This window comes from Canis lupus, chromosome 3 (assembly GCF_011100685.1).
Source record: "Canis lupus familiaris isolate Mischka breed German Shepherd chromosome 3, alternate assembly UU_Cfam_GSD_1.0, whole genome shotgun sequence".
Taxonomy (NCBI): domain Eukaryota; kingdom Metazoa; phylum Chordata; class Mammalia; order Carnivora; family Canidae; genus Canis; species Canis lupus.
Genome location: NC_049224.1, coordinates 17318873 through 17339401, shown reverse-complemented (window position 1 = coordinate 17339401; position 20529 = coordinate 17318873). Strand labels below are relative to the sequence as shown.

Sequence of the window (20529 nt, the reverse complement as noted above, 5' to 3'; positions counted from 1 at the left end):
TGAGACATGCTGTTAGAAACATCTGGGGGTGGGGTGGGGCTATATACAAACTGCTCAGATGCAGCTGAGCTGTTTATTTTTCTACTTATTCTAACTATATTAATCCTCTCTCTCTCTCTCTCTCTCTCTCTCCTTCTCTAAGTTAATTTTCCTTTTTTTTAAATTGGAAAACACTGATTTTCCCAAGTTGGGGGTACTACTCTGTGAGATACTAGGTGATAAAGGTAAATTTAACATAAATCGTGTTATTACTTCACTGATATTGCTTGCATCATGGTGCTCTGTTTAGTGTCATTTGCCTGATGGGGATGGTTTCTGATTTTTATTTTTTAAAAAGACTTATTTATTTATTTTAGAGAGGAGCAAGGGAGGGAAGGGGGGGAGAGGGAATCCTGAAGCAGACTTCCCTCTGAGTGGCGAGACCATCACAGGGCTCAGTTCCAGGCCCCTGAGATCATGACCTGAGCTAAAATCAAGAGTCGGCTGGTTCACTGACTGAGCCCACTCAGGCGCCCTTGTTTTCTGAATTTTAAAAGTTAGACTAATTATGTTCTCTAACTGAAAGAATTCCTTCATTCACCAGATACACAGGTCCTCCAAAGTCAACAAGTGTATGTAAATCAAGCTGATAAGAGGTAATACTTAAAAAACACTTGTTATTGACTTTTGTTGTCTGTTCTGCATTAATCTTAATCATGCAATTTCTTATTCCAATGCTTAGTTTTGATATGTACCCTGTTTATAAAATATAGATTAGAGACCCAGCTTAGAAAGTGTGAAAAGCACAAATGTAAAAAGTGCACCCATGAGTCCAACCACTAGCAGAGTTTTAGTGTACTGCACTCCAGTTTTTTAGAAAACATTTCAAAAAAAAAAAAAAAAAAGAAAAAGAAAACATCATTTCAAAATGTACTAATAATCAGATTCATGTAATTTTGCTTAAAGAAATATTGATTTTAGATATTTGTTTTCTTTCTTCAATGATTAATGTTTTAAAACAGCCATATATTTTATCCAATGGATTTGTGATAATGTCCCAAAACATTCCTCTGCTGTTAGATTGAGTTTCTTCTAATTATCCTTATTGTAATATTATGTATGTCTTCATATATTTAACTTTTTGCATATTTTGGCTGACTTTCTTAGGCTAGATTTTTGGGAATGTGGATATTGGGAACACCTATAACGAGTTATTTGCCAAATTGCTTTCTAGAATTGTACCAGTTTATGTTTGTCATCAGGAGTGAATGGGACAGTGAATTCACTGTACTTTTACAGCATTCAGGTGCTTATTTACTTATTTATTTTTGTAGTTTCATAGGCCAAATGATATTTGTTTTAACTTAAATTTTTTGGCTGTTAGAAAGCTTGAATATTTTCAAATCCATGTTTGATAATCATTTACCTTTAAGTGATAATCATTTTCCTCTCCTTTAAGTTATCTGCTCTTGCCAGTTTACCTGTTACAGTCTTAGTGATGTTCCAATCAGAAGTTTGAGTGTTTTGTTTTATACATATAAAAAATATAATCACACTAGTAATTCAATGCTACATTTGCTGAAAAATCTCCCAGTAAGTTTAGCTTTTTATTTTTTTTATGTTAACATTTCAAATGTTGTGGTAACATTTGTTGGTATTTTCCTGTGTATTCGTTATCAATTCAAAGCATAGAAAAATCATTTCTCTGTCAAAGGCTTGAGTATTCAATATTATTTTAATTTTATTTGGTTTGATCTTTAAAAATATTAAACTTTTTCATACATCTGGAATTTATTTCAGCATATGGTGTGAGGTGAGCATATTTGACTTTTAAATAATTTACTATGCTATGACCCAGCTGCCTGATTTCCCTCACGAGTTGCCAAATGCCCAGTGAAAGAGGAATGCTCCTATATTTTGTGTTCATTGAGCTAGCATCTGTTACTTTATTAAGTATGCCAGAATTTTTTACTGAGAAAACTATGCCCTAGTTAAGGGTTGTTTTCAAAAAGTTGAATTAATTTTTTCAGATAAGGGGAGGATAACTTAATTATTTTTTGCTATTTTTCATGGCACCCTATTTATTATGAGAGGACATCTTAGGAAAATAATGTAGGTACTTTTGTTTCTTCAGAAGTACTTTAGCCTGTGAATGTTAATATACCTTTTTAATTTTCTAGGTGGACTTGGATGTCAAATCTGAGTTTCAAATATGTCTTGACAACTAATTGGCTAAGTGATTTGTGCAAAGTTTTCAAAGTTCTCATCCTCTGTTTTCTTTGTAGAAACTGAGGCTAATAACTCCTACTTTATGGGGCAGGGTTAAGATAAAAAGAGAAAACATGTATAAAATACCTGTGAGATCACCTGCTGAAACAGATTTATTATTTTTTTCCCCCAATTGTATATGGTATAAGCTAATGGCCATCTGGATTGGTGGAAGAGAAAAACATTCCTTATAAAACTCACAGGGCTAAGATTTGATTTAGAAATACGTTTCATTGAAATTTTGATTATAGTTATTTCTGGTCTTTAGGGAATTTAAGCAACATAATGAAATTATACCACTAATACCTAATTCTGGGGTCTTTTCACTTTTCCTGTGTTCACATATATTCTAAGAAAAGATGACATTTCAAAACTTCCCTAGAGCAGAAATAATCATAAATGTTTGCACTTCAAAGGGTTCATCTACTCAGATGTGGACAGTATGCTGAGTAAAAGTAAATGGAAAAGAAAGAGACCAATAAGAATAATAACTAAAGAGAGCATGTAGCCCAAATATATAATTACAATATTTGCTTTAAAACATCTACCTTGGATTTCCATGTGGTTGTTTGTAAGGTATAATTTCAGAGATATGAGAAAGGCTCCTATAATAATTTACCCTGCTTGCCGCCTATAATAGCTAACACATTTAATATACCTGTATTATAATACGTATCTCTCTGTGATTATTCCTTCACTATTGGTAGTTTACTAAATTTCTTTGCACTGCTCCTGCTGATTATTACTAGGATTCTTTGAATGTTTTATAAAAAAAAAATTGAATGCCAGAAATTCAGTATTCCTGGATTTAAAGCTTTGTACTATCAGATTGCAGTAACTTTTTCCTGAAACTTTAGGTAACTATAGGATCCTGGGCAAAGATTTGACAGAATGGGGATGAAAAGAGCATAGGAATTGGAAAAAAATAATAAATCTGTCTGAAAACTAATTGTGCAAAGAAGTTGATTTAGCTCAATCCTTTAAAAAGCAGAGCTTGAGCTAAGGATAAGAAACTATCATTTTATTTGGAAGATGAAATCCCACCAGAATGGGAAGAGAAAACCAAAGTGAAGCAAGGATAGCAGCAAAGCAGTTTAATACATTGTTTTACAACACTGCTCGTTGTTGCATAATTAGTCACTAAGAGATACTGAACGTTGCATAGCAGGTGTTTTCAGTCAATATAAGAACTTCTCTGGAAATGTGGTAAGAATAAATCACATCTAGGAGAAGGAAAGGAGAAATTTGTCTCTGCAGCTCTCTTATCTCAAATCACCTAACTGGTCAAATTCCATGGAGAGCTTCAACCTTTATACTATCGTGTTGTATCATCCAACCCCTTGTGGCTGCTCAGGAAGAGATATCCCTTGTACTATGGAGTGTTATTTTATCCAAGCCCAACAATAGAGGAGTGATATGAATGGGGACCTGACCAAAGGAGAGAAAGAAAAAGGCAGTCAAGAGAATCTGAGAAGGCACAGGTTTATTTCCTCAAACATAAGAGGTAGAGGAAATAGCGAGGTTAGAAGCATTGAAAGCTAACAGTTGTCGGGTGATAGAAGTGATGTATTTGTTAAGTCAGGGCTTGTTATATGTGAAACAAACATACTCCAAATTTCAGTGGTTTAAATCACTAAGAGCTTTATTTCTTGCTCCTGTCTCAGTGCGATGTAGATTGAGGGGACCTGGGCTCCTTTCACCTAGTGGCTCTGCTATTCTGAGGATCCTCAGGACCTCAGACACCTCCACTGGAAATTCTGTGTCTGGCTGTGAGATGAGGGAAGAGAATGAGAACATGGAGGGGTGGGTGGGAGATTTCTGCTTTACGTGTAAGACATCACATGGCCCCACCTAACTGCAAGGAAGACTTGGATATAGTCTACCTGTGTGCCCAGAACGGAAATAAAGGGATTTTTGTGAACATTTAGCAGCCTTTGTCACATATGGTAACCACATTATGTCAAGTTTTTACTGTATGTGAGTATTCTGTACTGAATAAATTTGATCTCTAATCTATTCAGATAATGCAGTCATGACCCATTTTAATTGGATGCTACTCTGAAGCCTTCTACACTAAATTTTGCATATTTTTAAAAGTAAAGGTTCCTGTGACCTCACCCATCTTATTTCTGATTTTCTCAGGAAAGAGTAATTAACCTGAGAATCAATTATGCTCTAGATACCAAAGCAAATCAGCCTTGGCTGGCTAGGGTGTTTGAATGACAGTCTTCTGATATAATTACTGAGTCAACCCTTCAGACTCAGAGAATCTGAGCTTTCCAAACAAGACTACTGCATTTCCTTGCCTGGATTCATAACCCTTACAATGCAATATAGTACACTTTACATAAGCTGCACCTTAGCCTAGGACTTTTCAGTCGGTGCACTCTTTACTTCATCCCTAACTTTTGTCTCGATGAAACTTAATAACTTTCACCAAGGTTGTTATCTTCCTTAATCCTTCCATCACTGTCCATCAAGGACACCTGGGAAAACGGGCTGATCCAATTAATAATGTTCTTTTTAATTTCGGTCTCAACAGAATCCTAGTACCACAATAGCCCACAAAACAATTGCCAAGTCTGGGGTTAAACTATTAATTGCAATGTCACAATTAGAAATGTTTTTACCATAAAAAGTATGAAATCCCAGTATACTTACTATGAGAATGCTTTGCAAAAACTTGACTAATGATATTATAGCAGTTCTGAAGCATGGGTCAGTGGGCAGATGGTAACCAAATTGTCTTTTTGAAACAGAATGAAGATCATGTTGTCAAAGTGAGTTACTATTTATTTATTTATTTATTTATTTATTTATTTCTGTTTTTATGTTTTTAATTGAAGCATAATTGGCAAGCCATATTATATTAGTTTCAGGTATACAACATGGAGGTTCAATATTTATATACATTAAACATGGTCACTATGATAAGTCTGATTACCATCTATCACCATACAAAATGTGGTGACTGTATTCTCTACGCTGTGCATTACTTCCCCTTGTCTTATTTGTTTAACAACTGGGAGATTGTACCTTTTAATCCTCTTTACCTATTTTGTCCATCTGGCCCACCAATTATCAGTTTGTTCTTTGTATCTATGAGTGTTTCTGTTTGTTTTGTTTTTTTTTTAAGATTCCACATTTAAGTGAAATGATACAGTAACTGTCTTTGTCTGACTTATTTCTCTAGGTCCATACGTGTTGTCACAGGTGGCAAGATTATACTTTATGCCTGAGTAATATCCCATCGTGTATGTACATCACATCTTTATCCATTCATCAATGGATGGACATTTAAGTTGCTTTCATATCTTGGCTATTGTAAAGAATGCTGAAGTGACATAGGGGTGCATGTGTCTTTTTGAATTGTTTCTATTTTCTTTGAATAAATACCTAGAAGTGAGTTGCTGCATCATATGCTAGCTCTTTTTAAATTTTTTTAAAGATTTTATTTATTTATTCATGACAGACACAGAGAAAGAGAGAGAGAGGCAGAGACACAGGCAGAGGGAGAAGCAGGCTCCATGCAGGGAGCCTGCCACAGAACTTGATGCTGGGTTTCCAGGATCACACCCTGGGCCGAAGGCAGCACTGAATGGCTGGGCCACCGGGGCTGTCCTCTTTTTTAATTTTTTGATGAATCCTCATTCCGTTTTCCAGAGTGGCTGTACCAATTTGCATTCCCACCAGCAGTGCACAAGAATTCCATTTTTTCCACATCCTCGCCAACACTGGTTATTTCTTGTCTTTTTGGTAACAGCCATTCTGACAGATGTGTGATGATATCTCATTGTCATTTCAATTTTCATTTCCTTGTTGGTTAATGGTGTTGAGCATCCTTTTATGTGCCTATGAAGGGGGGTTATTTATGACATGAGTGAAATGGGGAGAGGAAGCCGTAGCTATCACCTTAGCTATCACCTTAGAGAGGACCAGCAAGATCCCTGCCTGATGCTCTGTGGTACCACAGTGCTTGGCACTGGTTGTATTCCTGTTTAAAAAAAAACAAAAAAACAACACTTTGTAGTATCTGTAGAATGTTTTGATATGTCTTATATTAAAATCTGTTCTACTATGGGTATACATTCAGGAGTTCAGTACTAATGCATTGATTTCCAAAAATCTGAGATTTATCCTGCTTCTACCTTTTATCGATTGGGAAAATACTTCAAGTAATTGGATCTTAGTTTCTTCATTCTGTAAAATGGGAGTATCATTGTGTACCTCATGAGACTATTACAAAGATCAAATAAGATAACATGTATGAAAGTGACCAGAAGAGTGTCTAGCACAGATATTTCACCTTAAAAATATTAAAATGGCACTTGGGGATTGATCTTCTTCATTTTGGTTTAAACTCTTATTGGTGCTGCTTAAAACTCTGCATTTATTCTATCCGGCCTTCCTGAGGGTTGCTTTCAGGGATATCTCATTTGTTTTTGGCATTAATGTACAGAAATAACATCATACTCTGTTTGTTTTGCTGTCAATCTGATCTTACAGATTTAGACCCTCCTCCTGGACACATGCTCATGTTTTTGAAGGTGTTCCCGCCTCTAAGTGACTTTTTCATAATTATGATTATATATTATACTCTGATTTCCCTTCGATCCTGTACCATTGTAACTGCTAAATTCTAAACTTTCTGCAATGCCTCTAGTCCTCCCCCTTTTTTTAATCTGACCAGGGAATTTGAAACAGCTCTCTTCAAAATAGTGAGACCACATGTAATAATGAAGCTAAAATTAAAAATAGAGAGAGAATGCAGCCCAGTCCTGAGCTAGAGATATGCAAGATGTCTAATTCTTTTTTTAAAGGATATATTTATTTGAGAGAGAGAGAGTGCACGATGTGAGTGGGGGGAGGGGCAGAGGAAGAGACTGTCCAGCAGACTCCCTGCTGAGCATGGAACCCAACCTAGAGTTCCATCTCAAGACCCATGAGATCATGACCTGAACTAAATCCAAGAGTCAGACACTTAATCGACTGAGCCACCCAGGTGCTCCATGGTGTCTAATTCTTTTTATTTTTAATATTTTATTTATTTATTCATGAGAAACACAGAGGGAGAGAGAGAGAGAGAGGCAGAGACACAGGCAGAGGGAGAAGCAGGCTCCATGCAGGGAGCCCGACGTGGGACTCGATCCTGGGTCTTCAGGATCATGCTCTGGGCTGAAGGCAGCACTAAACCGCTGAGCCACCCGGGCTGCCCTGGTGTCTAATTCTTAATCTGGTGTTAGATTCTGTTGATCTATAAAGACTTTGCTATGGATATTTTGTTGGTTGCTTTTGCTCTTGCTGCTTTTTTCTCCTGATGAGGAAAGAAGCAAAAAATAGCTCTATGACTATGGTTTCATCAGGAACTTAAAAAAAAGGTAAAAAATTAGTTTTCCTTATTCTTTCCTGTCTGGGTTCTAATTATTTTTACATTTAGCTGGGGAAAACCAGTTAGATCTAGCCCCTTCACCTCTGCCTACCTGTGGGGTGAGTAGTGAAAGAGAACACTGTCATGGAAGATTCTGGACCTAGATTCTAAAATTAGTGCTGTGTCTTTAGCAAACCCTTACATCTCTATATTTCTTAGTTTTCTTGCTTGGCAGGCAAGGTAATAGTTTCCTTACATCACTGAAATATTTTGAGAATCGGATAAAATGATGAATGTCAGAATCCTTTTGCAAAAGCAAAATGTCACTTTTAGACAAATGTAAAATGTTGCAAATAAGCCCTGTTTCCCCCCTTGCCTTTTATACAAACTCTAACATGTTCAATATAAATATCAATGTAACTTAATTTCATAAAACTTAATATAAATACAAATCTTATGGAAAATACACATACACATTATTTTTTCTCATTGCAGTCATCAGTGACACTTGCCGAATTATCATCTCGGCACAACTGTAGCCTACTGACCAGGTATGTCGTAATTCCTCGCCAATGTGCTTGCTGTGGAAATTTACTTAAAGTAATTTGATGAAAAGCTTTGCTAATTCAATTATTGAATTTCATGCCTTGTATTTAAAGCCTATAAACAAAAATTATAGAAAAGTACTTAAGTTATTGCATTATTTTAATACTGTGATTGAATAGAATTTGTATTTGAGATTGGTAGGCAGCATATTTAAGTGATGTGCTCATGAAAGTGAAATATTAAAAACAGCTTATGAAAATCTCCCATCTGGCAGTTACAATTGATCAGAAATCTACTCTTCAGCATTATTTTGAAAATAGCATGAGTTTTTAATTAAAACTGTTCATTCGATTTATTAATGTAAGTAAAACCTCCCATCTGATCAGGTTTAACTTGAGAAAGTGGTTTTCTAAAGCCCCTTTTATGGATTGAATGATACAATTTTCAATAAAGAATAGTTATAAAAGATGTCGTACATTTATTTGCTATCAATCTTTTTTGTGTTCTCCTTCAAAAGTGAACTGTGGACATAATTCTGTTTGCTTAAAAATATCTGATGAATCATGATCTTAAGTCTCCTCTTCTTTTAAATCTAAGCTAACTACAAAAGGATCCAAGATGAAACTCTTTTGTAAACTGTGTTAAGTTTAGGTATATTTTATATAAGTTAATTTAAATAAAGCTTCTAGGGGCAAGAAATAAGTTAAGTATTAAGGTTAAAATTTCTCACTTAAAAACACAATATACAAAGCATTTTTATTTAAAAATTATCAAATGCTTATTTCATAGTTGTTTCTTATGTAATGTCATCTCATTTAATCCTTGCAATAATTCTGTTCCACAGCATTCTTATCTACATTTTACTTATAATTAAATTAAAGTTCAGGAATTATGTAGCTTGTGATTAAATTTCAGAAGTATTTCAGAGCCAGCAATTGGACCTCAAACCAAAGGTACTTCATCACTCTGCACAGGTGCCCAGGGCGCTTGCTTGTCCTCCTGCTATAGGAGAGTTATAAGGACAGTTCCCTTGGCTTCTCTCCTGAAACCTCAGTACCTGAATAAATGCTGTGTTAATTCCCAGATGTAGTTCTTTACCGAAACTGAGTTATTAAAACTATGAGTTGAGAAGTTACAAAAACGGGAATTTTTTTTTTGACATGTTAACCATTCCTGGGGAAATGTCTATTTCCCTCACATTTACACTGGCTAAACATCATGCCAACGTGTTAGATCACAAAGTTGGTAATTTATCCATGTGTTTAGTTACACGGTATTATTTTTGGTGTGCTAATGTTAGTTTCTCTCATTTACAAGTGAGAATTTGAAATTCAAAAAAAAAAATTTATAACAGAACCCTCTAGATCCTGGAGTGGGAATGAAGAGGGGAAGATATGCACACTTGACTCTCCTTCTGACCTGGCAATGTCTTTATTTCCGTGGTGCTGCTGTGGAAGAAGTTTCTGCAGCCCATTTAGTAGGTGAGGCAGCCTACCCATTCACCAGAAATTGGAAGTCAATGGGCTTAATTACTATATATATATATATATATATATATATATATATATGGTGAACGTGATCTGCTATGAACTTTAAGTTCTAAACCATGAACTTTATGTCTTGCTGTTATTATTGAATTCTTAGTTTCATTTTAAAAGATCTGGAGTTAGTATGCTCAGAGGATCTTTCAGGTTAAGCCTCAACCTTATAAATAAATCTATGGTCATTAGACTCTGTCTCTTCCATTGGTACTTTATATAAATATGGATATGCTCTCCTGTTAAAATTTTCCAATGTGCTTGTTTAACACACCACGCACAGTCATGTTCCTCAGCATGGGAGCAAGGGAGACAAAACTGGTTCTACCAGCATCTCAGCTTGTGTCTCTGTGAACCCATGAACTCTAGCTGGGCTGTTTTTCAGTCTATACCTGTAATTTGTATCTCTGATTGTAACTCTGACTTATGTCTTTATTATTTTACCAAAACATTGCTCAAAATTATCTTATTTCTAAGAGCTTATCAAGGGTTTGTACTGCTACTGCTATTTCCTACCTTTTCAAAATCAAGTCCTATGAGTTTTGAAATATCTGCCCTTCAAAATAAATTCCATACTGTTTAGTTATTTATTTACCAGTACTATGAGTTGTAACAAAAATAATTTATCAGAACTTATAAACATTCACGCAAGATGAAATGAATTTTAAATGTGTAAACAAGCCAAGGGAAAGGGAAAATAAGAATAAAATAGTAAAATCCAGCCAGGAGTGAGGTTGGTACATAAAATATTTGCCCTCAAGTTCTATACACTTGCTAGAGGTAGATCACAAATTTGACTCTAAGCTTTCTAAAAAATGTGATTACTATCTCTAAGGTAGAAGGAAATGAGTTGCTTTGAAGAAGCATATTAACTATTCATGAAACCAAGATCATGAAACAAAATTTTGTGTATATTGTAAGAATGAAAAATTGGAAACATATTTATCATAAAGTTAGGGGTTTCATAGGTCTGTTTTGTGTATTGTCCCTAAATATCGGGAGATGCTATCTTGCTCACGCATGATTGCAATGAAAAGCATTTTTATGGGAGAAGGGTGGCTATACTCTGCGATCCAATCATGCTACTTTTTGGTGGTCCTGCTGGTGCAAGGAGAGATCTTGTAATATCTATAGATGCGTGGAGCAACATCAGGTATATAAACGGCTCCGAAGCTTTAACTTAGGCCACTGTGTAATATAACTTCAGTTCAGCTCATTCCCCTGATCCTTCCAGGAAACTGATGGCGTTGCTGCTTCCAAGTACAAGGGTTCTCATCTCTCTACTAGCTTCGTCAAGGAGATCTTATACCCAAGCATAAGAAAGGCCCAGGTAAGGAGGGCAGGGACCACTTCTTACTCATCTTCATAACCCCAAGGCCTGTCAGTGGATGCCTGCAAACAAGAGGCCGCTCGTACTTGTTGCTTTTGTATGGAAGTTATTCCTCTCCCAAGCTCTAAAATCAACTTACTATTTTAATATAGGCAAATAACTTTGCCTTTGTAAACAGGGATAATGATACTGACCTCAATGGGATATTTCCGGAACAAGGTAAATTAATACATAGGGACATACTGGCTAATAAAAAGTGCTTAATAAATATTTGCTGAAACAAGGAGTGAACTCAAAAACACTATACAATGTCAGAGAGGAGAAATTAGTGAATTATTTCAAAAGTGCCATGATAAATATTTTAGAGGCAGAACATCAGTGCTAATGTTCTGACTGACATTACTTTAGTAAATAATATAAGAATACTTTTTACCCCATTAGACTCAGTATATTTTATTTGAAATGCGGATGAAAGACAATTTGCAGAGTTTTTTTTTTCTATCATGTTACCCTTCTTTCAAAAAAATTGATAACCATTGATTTAGATTCTAGAATCAATAGACTGCATTTTCTTGATAAGCTTCCCTAAGTACTTTGTTTTCTTTGTATTGATATTTTGACTGGTATTATGCAGGAATGAGCTTAATATTTTATGACCTGACTTAGTAGATTCTGAATGAGTTTTGTCAATTAACTGACAATCAGTTGATTTAATGACAAACCCTTGGTTTCTAAATATAGTTAAATTTTCTAGCATGATCTTACTATCATATACTCATGTTGGTTAGTAAATAATTTATCCTCCATATGTGACCCTTCCATAAAATAATACTTTCCAATGGCTAAGCAACAAAGATCAGTAGGGAAAACTTGGTTGGGAATATTATACCCATTTATTGGGCATTGGTAGTGAAAATTGTCTTGTTAAAGCTTGTGAAAAGGCCTGCAATAAATAAACTTATTTAACCTTTTAAAATAATACATTTTCCTCTATTCAGTGTGCCACCATTTTCTTCAATTATTGCCTTGGAAATTCAATCTCTAATATTTATTTGTTCTTAGATTATTTTATACTATATAACTTAATGTTGAGTTGTAGATTTCCAAGCTGGCCACAGTTTGGCTTAAAATAACATTTTACTTCACGGACCAGGTTATTGGCTGGACTTTCTCTAGCGCTAAGAGACATAATCATAGATGTTCTCAAGGACAAGTTAAAACTTAACTTGGTTTAGTTTTTTTTTTTTTTAATAATTTTTATTTATTTATGATAGTCACACACAGAGAGAGAGAGAGAGGCAGAGACACAGGCAGAGGGAGAAGCAGGCTCCATGCACCGGGAGCCCGACGTGGGATTCGATCCCGGGTCTACCAGGATCGCGCCCTGGGCCAAAGGCAGGCACCAAACCGCTGCGCCACCCAGGGATCCCTTGGTTTAGTTTTGTATTGGTTTATCTTCAACACACTTTACACTGTGGACCTATTAGCTTGGGTTAATCGTATGACTGCGGTGGCTGGTTCGAAACTTACCAACCCTCTTTAGTATAGCTTAGTCAAACTTTCGTTCATGGCTTAATTTTTATCACTGCTGTATCCCGTGGGGGTGTGGCTTAGCAAGGTGTTATGAGTTACTTTATGAGTGTGCTGGATACCCGCTCCTTTAAATCATTGGTGGTTTTGAGGGCTTTCTCACTGGGGTGTGGAGGCTTGCATGTGTAATATTACTAAGGACTAATAGGAAGGCTAGGCCCAAACCTTTGTGTTTATGGAGTCTTATGACTCATCTAGGCATTTTCACGGCCTCGCTTTATTTATTAAGCTACATTAACAAATATATTTGTATTGGCATTAATTTATGTAATATTGAGTTTGAATTTATTATGTATTAAATGGAAGGATGGAGTCAAGGAAGGCCTATGTAAGTAAGTTTGTGATGACAGTCACTCCTCAAAAAGATATTTGTCCTCATGGTAAATGTAACCCATGAATGCTGTGGCTATAGTTGCAAGTAGGAGAATAATTCCACTATTTCATGTTTCTATGAATATGTAGGATTCGTAATATAATCCTCATCCTATGTGCATAAACAGGCAAATAAAGAATATGGAGGCTCTGTTTGCATGTATATATCAGATAATTCAGTCATAATCTACGTCTCAGCAAATATGGGTGATTGATGAAAAGGCTGTTGCTGTGTCTGATGTGTAGTGTATGGCTAGGAATAGTCCTGTTGGAATTTGTAGGATTAGGCATACGCCCAGTAGGGATCTGAAGTTTCATTATGCTGAAATATTTGATGGTGCAGGAAGATCAATGAATGAGCTGTTAACAATTTTGGCTAGTGGGTAAGTTTTTCGAATGTTGGTCATTAATATTCTTGCAGTTGAAACACAACAATGATTTTTCATGTAACTAGTCATGGTTAGATTCCATGTAGGAATAATAATAACATACATTGTTTGTATTTTAAGCATTGTCTTTGTAATAAGTTTTGTGGGTTTTGCCACAAAACCTTCTCCTATTTATGGTGGGCTTGTATTAATTATTAGTGGTTAAAGATGACATATATGTTATGAAGTTGAAAGTGACTACTTAAAAATATCCTCTCCTGTCATCAGACACCAATTATCATGTCCCCAGCTTTTGGCGTGGGAGGTGATTATTCCCAGGGCTGTTCCTGGCAACTGGAAAAGACAAAAGAGTGGAAGGAAATGAGAACCAACGTGAAGATGAATTGGACTTACAGAGCAGAACACACCTTTTGTATTTTCCCCCTGGTGGCTTTACTTTAGTGCTGTAAAAACCTAACTATATATGTAAAACTCAGGTGTGAAAATGTCCAACAGGAAACACAATTTTTTTTCCTTTTTCCATTATTTTATTTTATTTCCTATTTTCCCTTATTTCATTATGGACATGTGTGAATTTCTCTTTGGGAGACATGAATAGGAATTTATTGGAATATTTTGCTGTTGTTCTTTCTCAACATTCATTTTTTTAAAAGATTTTACTTAGTGGTGGTATTGTGCTATTGTGTTGAATTTTGGGGGATCCTTTTTGGGGTTGATAGTTTTTTTAAATATATTTGGGGAGAATGCTTGTGGTTTTTGGTTATATGGCTGCTATGGCTACTGAGCACTATCCTGAGGTTTGGGTTTCTAATAAGGCTATGTTGGCTGCAATAATTACTGGTTTATTATCTGAGTTGTTGCTATATTTCAAAGGGATGATGAGGTTGAGGTAGTGCTGAAATTTAATGGAATAGGTGATTGAGTAATTTATGATACGGGGGATTCAGAGTTTTTTAGTGAGGAGGCTATGGGAATTGCAGCATTGTATAGTTATGGAACTTGATGGTGATTATTACTGGTTGATCATTGTTGACTGGTATTATAGTGACTATAGAAGTTACTCGTGGTAATTAAGAATTAATAGGCTAAGGGCTATAGTAATTATAAAAGAGAGAAAATATAATTTAATTAGGCCTTTTTGGTTAGAAATTAAGGTTAAGGATTTTATTTGGAAATAAGAGATTGATTTGGGTAATACATTTTCTAGCCAGATTATGTCTAGGAGTACTGATGCTGATTTTTGGCTAATAGGTTTATTTTTGGTGTGAAGTGATGTATGATGATAGGATAATAGCCTAAGAGATTGGAGAATTTGAAGAAGTTTGATGGATAATTAAACTTGAGGCCTTATATTGTGAGGTTTAGTTCTAGTGCCAGAATGAAACCTAAGAGGGTCACTTTGAGTGGGAGACTTGAAATTACTCTCTCTTCATAGTCCTCAGACATCTGCAGAGCCCAGAGAACATTATAAGATAGACTTTGGGGTAGAACAGAGTTGTGATTGTGTAACAGAGCAGAGCTTAGCTGCCACACACAGTGAAATTTACTGACATACTCTCCTTACTAGAGTGCTCTCATGAACTATTGTAACTGGCCATCAGTGATGAAGACACATAAAAGTAAGGGGAAAAACCTACCTCTTCTGGTGATGGTTTTTGGCTTGAACTGTTTGATGTTCTCAGCAAGATTTATCCTTTTTGGCCAACATATTCTGCACACTGTCCCCTTTGGTATAGAGTTCTGTCTTTGACTTTATCCTTGTTCAACTTCACAAATTAAGGGAAATTATATTGATACTTAATTGCGTGTTTGTTTAGAAAATGTGGTGTGTTAGCAGCTTGTAAATGTGGAATTTGTTCTACTTATTTGTTACATACTTGTAGGCGACACGAGGAAAAGCCAACTGGAAGCAAATTATCCAAACTAACCTACTGAAATGGTGAGGATTTCTTATTTCATCTTCTTCTAAGTTAACAGGATTCATATAGACTTGTGAATTAAAAACAGAACACCATAGGTATCCTTTGTTTGCATGTGTATCAGCCTCTGAAGGAATAATTAATTTCCTTTTTTGGGATACGTCTCTTGGAAGACATGTCTTGGGAGATATGTCTTTTGGGATATGAGGTGGAGATCTTTGAAATTTATTTTGTTGGTCAAGGAATGAAGAAGCAGCAGACAACGCATGGATATTCTAGTTAATGAAGTGCAGTGTCTTTAAATTCACTGGCTCCTTATCTTTTTATCATCCACTTTATTTTTTTCCTCTTTACATTATTTCCCAAGGTAATTTTTGTTTAAATGTGGTGAGTAAACCCAAAAGTTACAAGAAAATCTTTAAGTGTCATAAATTTTACAGGGATACAAGGGAAACCCATTTATACATCTCTCCCTTCTCTATGCCTCTGAGATAGAGTCATAGCTAGATAATAAATGATATATCTGATCGCAGTAAACATTTGAAAAATAACGTGCCACTATCTATTAGATTTTAGCCTATGCACATATCTTCTGACTTAGCCTATTCACTTTTGGGAATCTATGTACACAGTAAAGATGATAATACATAAATCGCGTATACAACAGGGTTTATTTTATCTTTGTTTATAACTGTAAAAACCTGGAATTAATCTGAATATCTAAACATAGGTGAATGGCTATATAAGTTAAGATGTGATTATAATAAAGAATATTTCACACCATTAGTATAAACAAGTTAAAGTAATACTCCTGACATGATATATAAATGTAAATTGACTCTCGATATGTAAGAGGGCAGTCATAGAGAAAAGGGTATTGTGTGAACCAGTTTCTCTTAAAAGAAAAAGAACTCTCTATATTGGTATGAGCATAGACTCATGCCTCAAAAGAATGCACACTAAAATTTTAACATTTAACTCAGGGGCAGCATAGCCGGGGAAAGAGTGTGAGCTAATAACATTTTAATGCCTCTGTATTATTTAGCACGAGATAGCAAGTACACATTTCATCTGTAATTTTGGAAATCATAAAGTATATAAAGTTTTTTGACAAAAAAACTGAGGAATGAAGATAAATATACCTGACTCTATTATGTAGGAAGCTCTTTTATCATGTTTAAAATAATTTTCTTTATTTTAATAAAGTCTAATATTTTTTTTCTAAGGGTTTCTACTTTTAGCTTTTGATGCCAGATTTCTCTTAGGTATAAATTACAAAGACCCATGTCAGACCTTATTTATATTCAAGTACCTGCAAATGGAAAACGTGACAGAAGGTGGAACTAGCTACACAAAGATAGCGAAGTACATTTCTGCTGCGCAAGTCACCAGGCAGAAGTCACTCCTCTCCTCTATGATTCCACCTCCAAAGAAACAAAGAAGGCAGGTGTCCAAGTATTATTTCACAGGGTATCACTAATGATCACCAATACGTCTAGGTCACTGCTTTTTCTGGAGACATGCAAGAAGACTACAATTTTCACAAGCCTTTAGAGTAAGGCATGGGTTAAGACTTTGAACAATGACATGTGAGCCAAAGTAGTGTGCATATTTCCAAGTGAACAAGTAATAAACTTTCTATTATTGTTGTTTATTACCAGAACATGAACTATTATACCTGAGACTAGTTACCATACAAACCTCAGTAGTTTGTATAATACTTTGATCTTATGTATCAGAGTTGTCGGAATTTTTGTAAATAGGGAACACAAAAATTTAAAATTTTCTGTGAGGTGCAAGAAACTTTCACTTCTATAAAATTTAAACTTTTACCCAAAGGACTTTGCCCTAAGATTGATCTAGGTTCATATCTTACTTGGTAATACTGTACAAACTACTCCACTTCTCTGGGCCACAGTTTCTACCAGTAAAATGAAAGTATGTATACTTATACCATATGGTTCCATGAATTAAATGAAATAATGTGTAACCCAGTGTTTTATATGTCATGTGTGTTCAAAGACTGCTAACCACCTTCTTGGTAGATCCTTGTGAAAATATTCTAAGTGGACTTGAAGAAGTAAAGAGAGAGAGCATTAAGATAAAAAGAAGGAAGCTATTATTGGTAATAGAAACTCCCACTCCTCCAAATTTGATTAGCTATGTTCTTTGAGATCCTGGAGGAAGGTTGATCAAGAGTTTTTATCCTTTGGACTCTTAGGTGTTTGAGTTTATTTATTCCATGATGGGAGAAAATCTGAGGTTTGTCTCACCTAGCTCTAATCTATACATATTGACTGAGTCCTATTTAATTTTCTATTTTATTTTAAATTTATTTAAATATGTTATAAGCCTCTTCTAGTTTGAGCTCCTTTTCCATGATCTTCTACCTCACAGGTGTTAGCTTCCAAGGTAAACAAAGTATCATTGCCCTATCTTCCACCTTTCTACTTCAATTCCAAGACAGTGACTATTAAGGGAGACCTGAAAAAATAGTAGAGGAATTGGCACATGCACTTGCTCTGGCGTGAAGGTCCCACACAGGAAATTTTATAGGTAGAAGCAAATGCCAGAAAAGCGCTGGTAGTTATGCTTTTATAAATTGGAGTTATTTATGTACATCATTCATTCACTTGTAAGACAATGGAACAATGGGAATGGAAGAACTTCCACATCAATAAATTGAACTGCTTGTTTAAATAAATCCATGCAAGCCATTGAGAGTTGGAATGGATGTGCTCAGTAATTTAACTTCTAGTTAAATATTTGGGAAAGGTATTTTACTATGACATATTTAGATAGATTGGGGCAATTCAAATTACAAAGTTGTGATATGGTGGTTGATAGTCTACTTTGAACAATTACTCAAGGACAAAGTATTTCTATTCTCTCTTATAAGAGATTGGTCTCGGAATGGCCAACTGTGGTCATTGATATAGGACAGAGAATCTAGGAGGCACTCTGGCAAGGTCCCCCCACTCTCTTAGTCTCAAAGAGACTCAGAAAGAGATAATGTCTTTCTTCCTCTAAATGTTGTCATGTTTGTATATGATGCCTGGAATTATTGCAGGCACAATGTAACCATGAGGGTGTCATTTTGAGGACAAACTTGACAAACTGAGATCTTTTGTGACATGATTAACCTCTTGTTATACTGATCCTAGAATTATATTGTGAGAAACATCTTGTTATGGAGGGTGGTAATTTTTTTTTTTATTATTTAAGACATTTGAGTGGGATTTTTTTTGTTATTTGTCCTCTAGGACATTTAATACATAGATTAGAAAATTTAATTTGGGATAGAATTCACAATGATTCAAGAATTAAGTGAATATTTTTGTGCTTTGCGAAAGAGAGCTCATGATGAACACACATTACAATCTCTGCCCTCAGATTTTGCAGTTGAATAAGTAATTAGACAAATCTGCATTACAACACAGTGTGCAGTTACATGGTGTCTGATGTCATAGAAGGGTGCCTAAACCAGTGTTCCAAGATTGGGAAAGGTTTTCCATAGAGTAAAACTTCCAGTCCGAGATCAAAATGATGAAGGGATGTTGGCTAGGCATACGGAAGGACAGTAGTGAAGACTATTTTTAGTGATAAATGACAAGAAGTTATTGGCTGTTGTGATCCAGACGCTCAGTGGTAGTTTTAGGTGTAGCTACATCCAGAGGCTCAAGTCATATCATCATAAATAGACTAAATAGTATAGACAAATGGAGGGATGGGAGTTGCCATTTAAAAAAGGTGGGTTTGGGATATGAGTTTCAGAGGCATGATCTGGAAACTCAGTTTTGAACATATTAATTTTGAGATACCAGTTATTTTTTCAGATAGGGACCTCGATGGAATATTTGAATATATAAATCTAGAGTTCAGGGAAATTTTCTAGGCTATAGAGACATATTTGTGAGTTGTTCGTATATGGATACATAGTATTTAAAGCCATGAAGCTAAGATAATATTGCTGTAGATGTGAGAATAGATAGAAAAGAGAAAAGGTCCAAGAATAAGGTTTTGATTCCAACATGTCAGGATTGGAGAGATAAGAGAAAACCGGTAAAGAATATGATAATAAGCAACTCACAGAATAAAAATCAGGAAAACCAGGTCTTGGAAGCAGGGATATGTCAATATGAGAAGCAGAGAGACTAAGAAAAAAGTGTTCCACAGGCCCTCCTTCCCCCACCAGGTTCTGTCTATGCTCCAAATTCAGCCTTCTCTCCAGTGATAATGGATGGAACATACTCCTAGAAAAAGCCATCCTTCCCTTTTCTATGTCTTCCCATCCTTTCTGATGTGGAAAAGAATAGTTTGAGCTAAATATAGTAAAGGTTTGGATGTTTTTACCAGATAAAGTTGAGGAGAGGAATGAATAATACAGAAGAAAAATAAGTAAATACTTACTGCTTTTATTTGTGTTCTCCTTAAGCCTTCAAGCCCAAATTCTTTTTTTAAAAAAGATTTTATTTATTTATTCATGAGAGACACACACACAGAGAGGCAGAGACATAGGGAGAGGGAGAAGCAGGGGACTCAATCTCAGGACCCCGGGATCACGACCTGAGCCAAAGGCAGACAGACGCTCAACAACTGAGCCACTCAGGTGTCCCTCAAGCCCAAATTCTCAGGGGTACCTGGGGAACTAAAATCCCAGAAATATAGCAAGTTATAATTCAAACCATAACCCTCCCACCTCACCTTTTTTATCCAAAGGTATTTCTACCATCAAATAGTTTTATATCTACTCATAGGTCTTAATATTCTTGTAAAATTCCATAATCAGAACATCTGAAAAAAAGGTGATTTTCTGCTTTCCTCCTTAATGTAGCTATGTAACCAAACTCAATATATAGAAAGGTGTGAGATATAATCAGTGCACAAAGGTCACTTAGTAATCAGGAGAGCTGAATCCTATACTCTGTTGGGATATTAACAAGATTTCAAATAGGGGAGCAAGTAAGCTTTGAATTCAGAGTCTAACTCTAGAACCCATACTTATCAACAAGTACTCGAGCTGCTTCTTGGACTGCTGTGAAAGTGATTTGACAACTTTAAAAGCACTCCTATAGGTACTACTGTCTTTTTTTCTTATTTCACAGATCATCCAGGATGACATCCAGGATGGCATCTGGATACTGATTATACTCTAGGTACCCGTTAAAGACTCCTTTCTAAAGAGAGTGTGTGTGTGTGTCCGTATATATGTGTAAAATACTGGTTGCTT

At 35.5% G+C, this 20529-nt stretch overlaps 1 long non-coding RNA gene across 1 annotated transcript in view; it reads left to right on the top strand.

Annotated features, from left to right (window-relative positions):
• The window catches only part of LOC102151569, a 503105-nt gene that overhangs the window by 374986 nt on the left and 107590 nt on the right, over positions 1-20529 (top strand). Inside the window, exons 9-10 of the long non-coding RNA XR_005356708.1 lie at positions 8111-8166; positions 10934-11029. This is a non-coding gene — a long non-coding RNA (uncharacterized LOC102151569). The remainder of the gene's footprint in view (positions 1-8110; positions 8167-10933; positions 11030-20529) is intronic.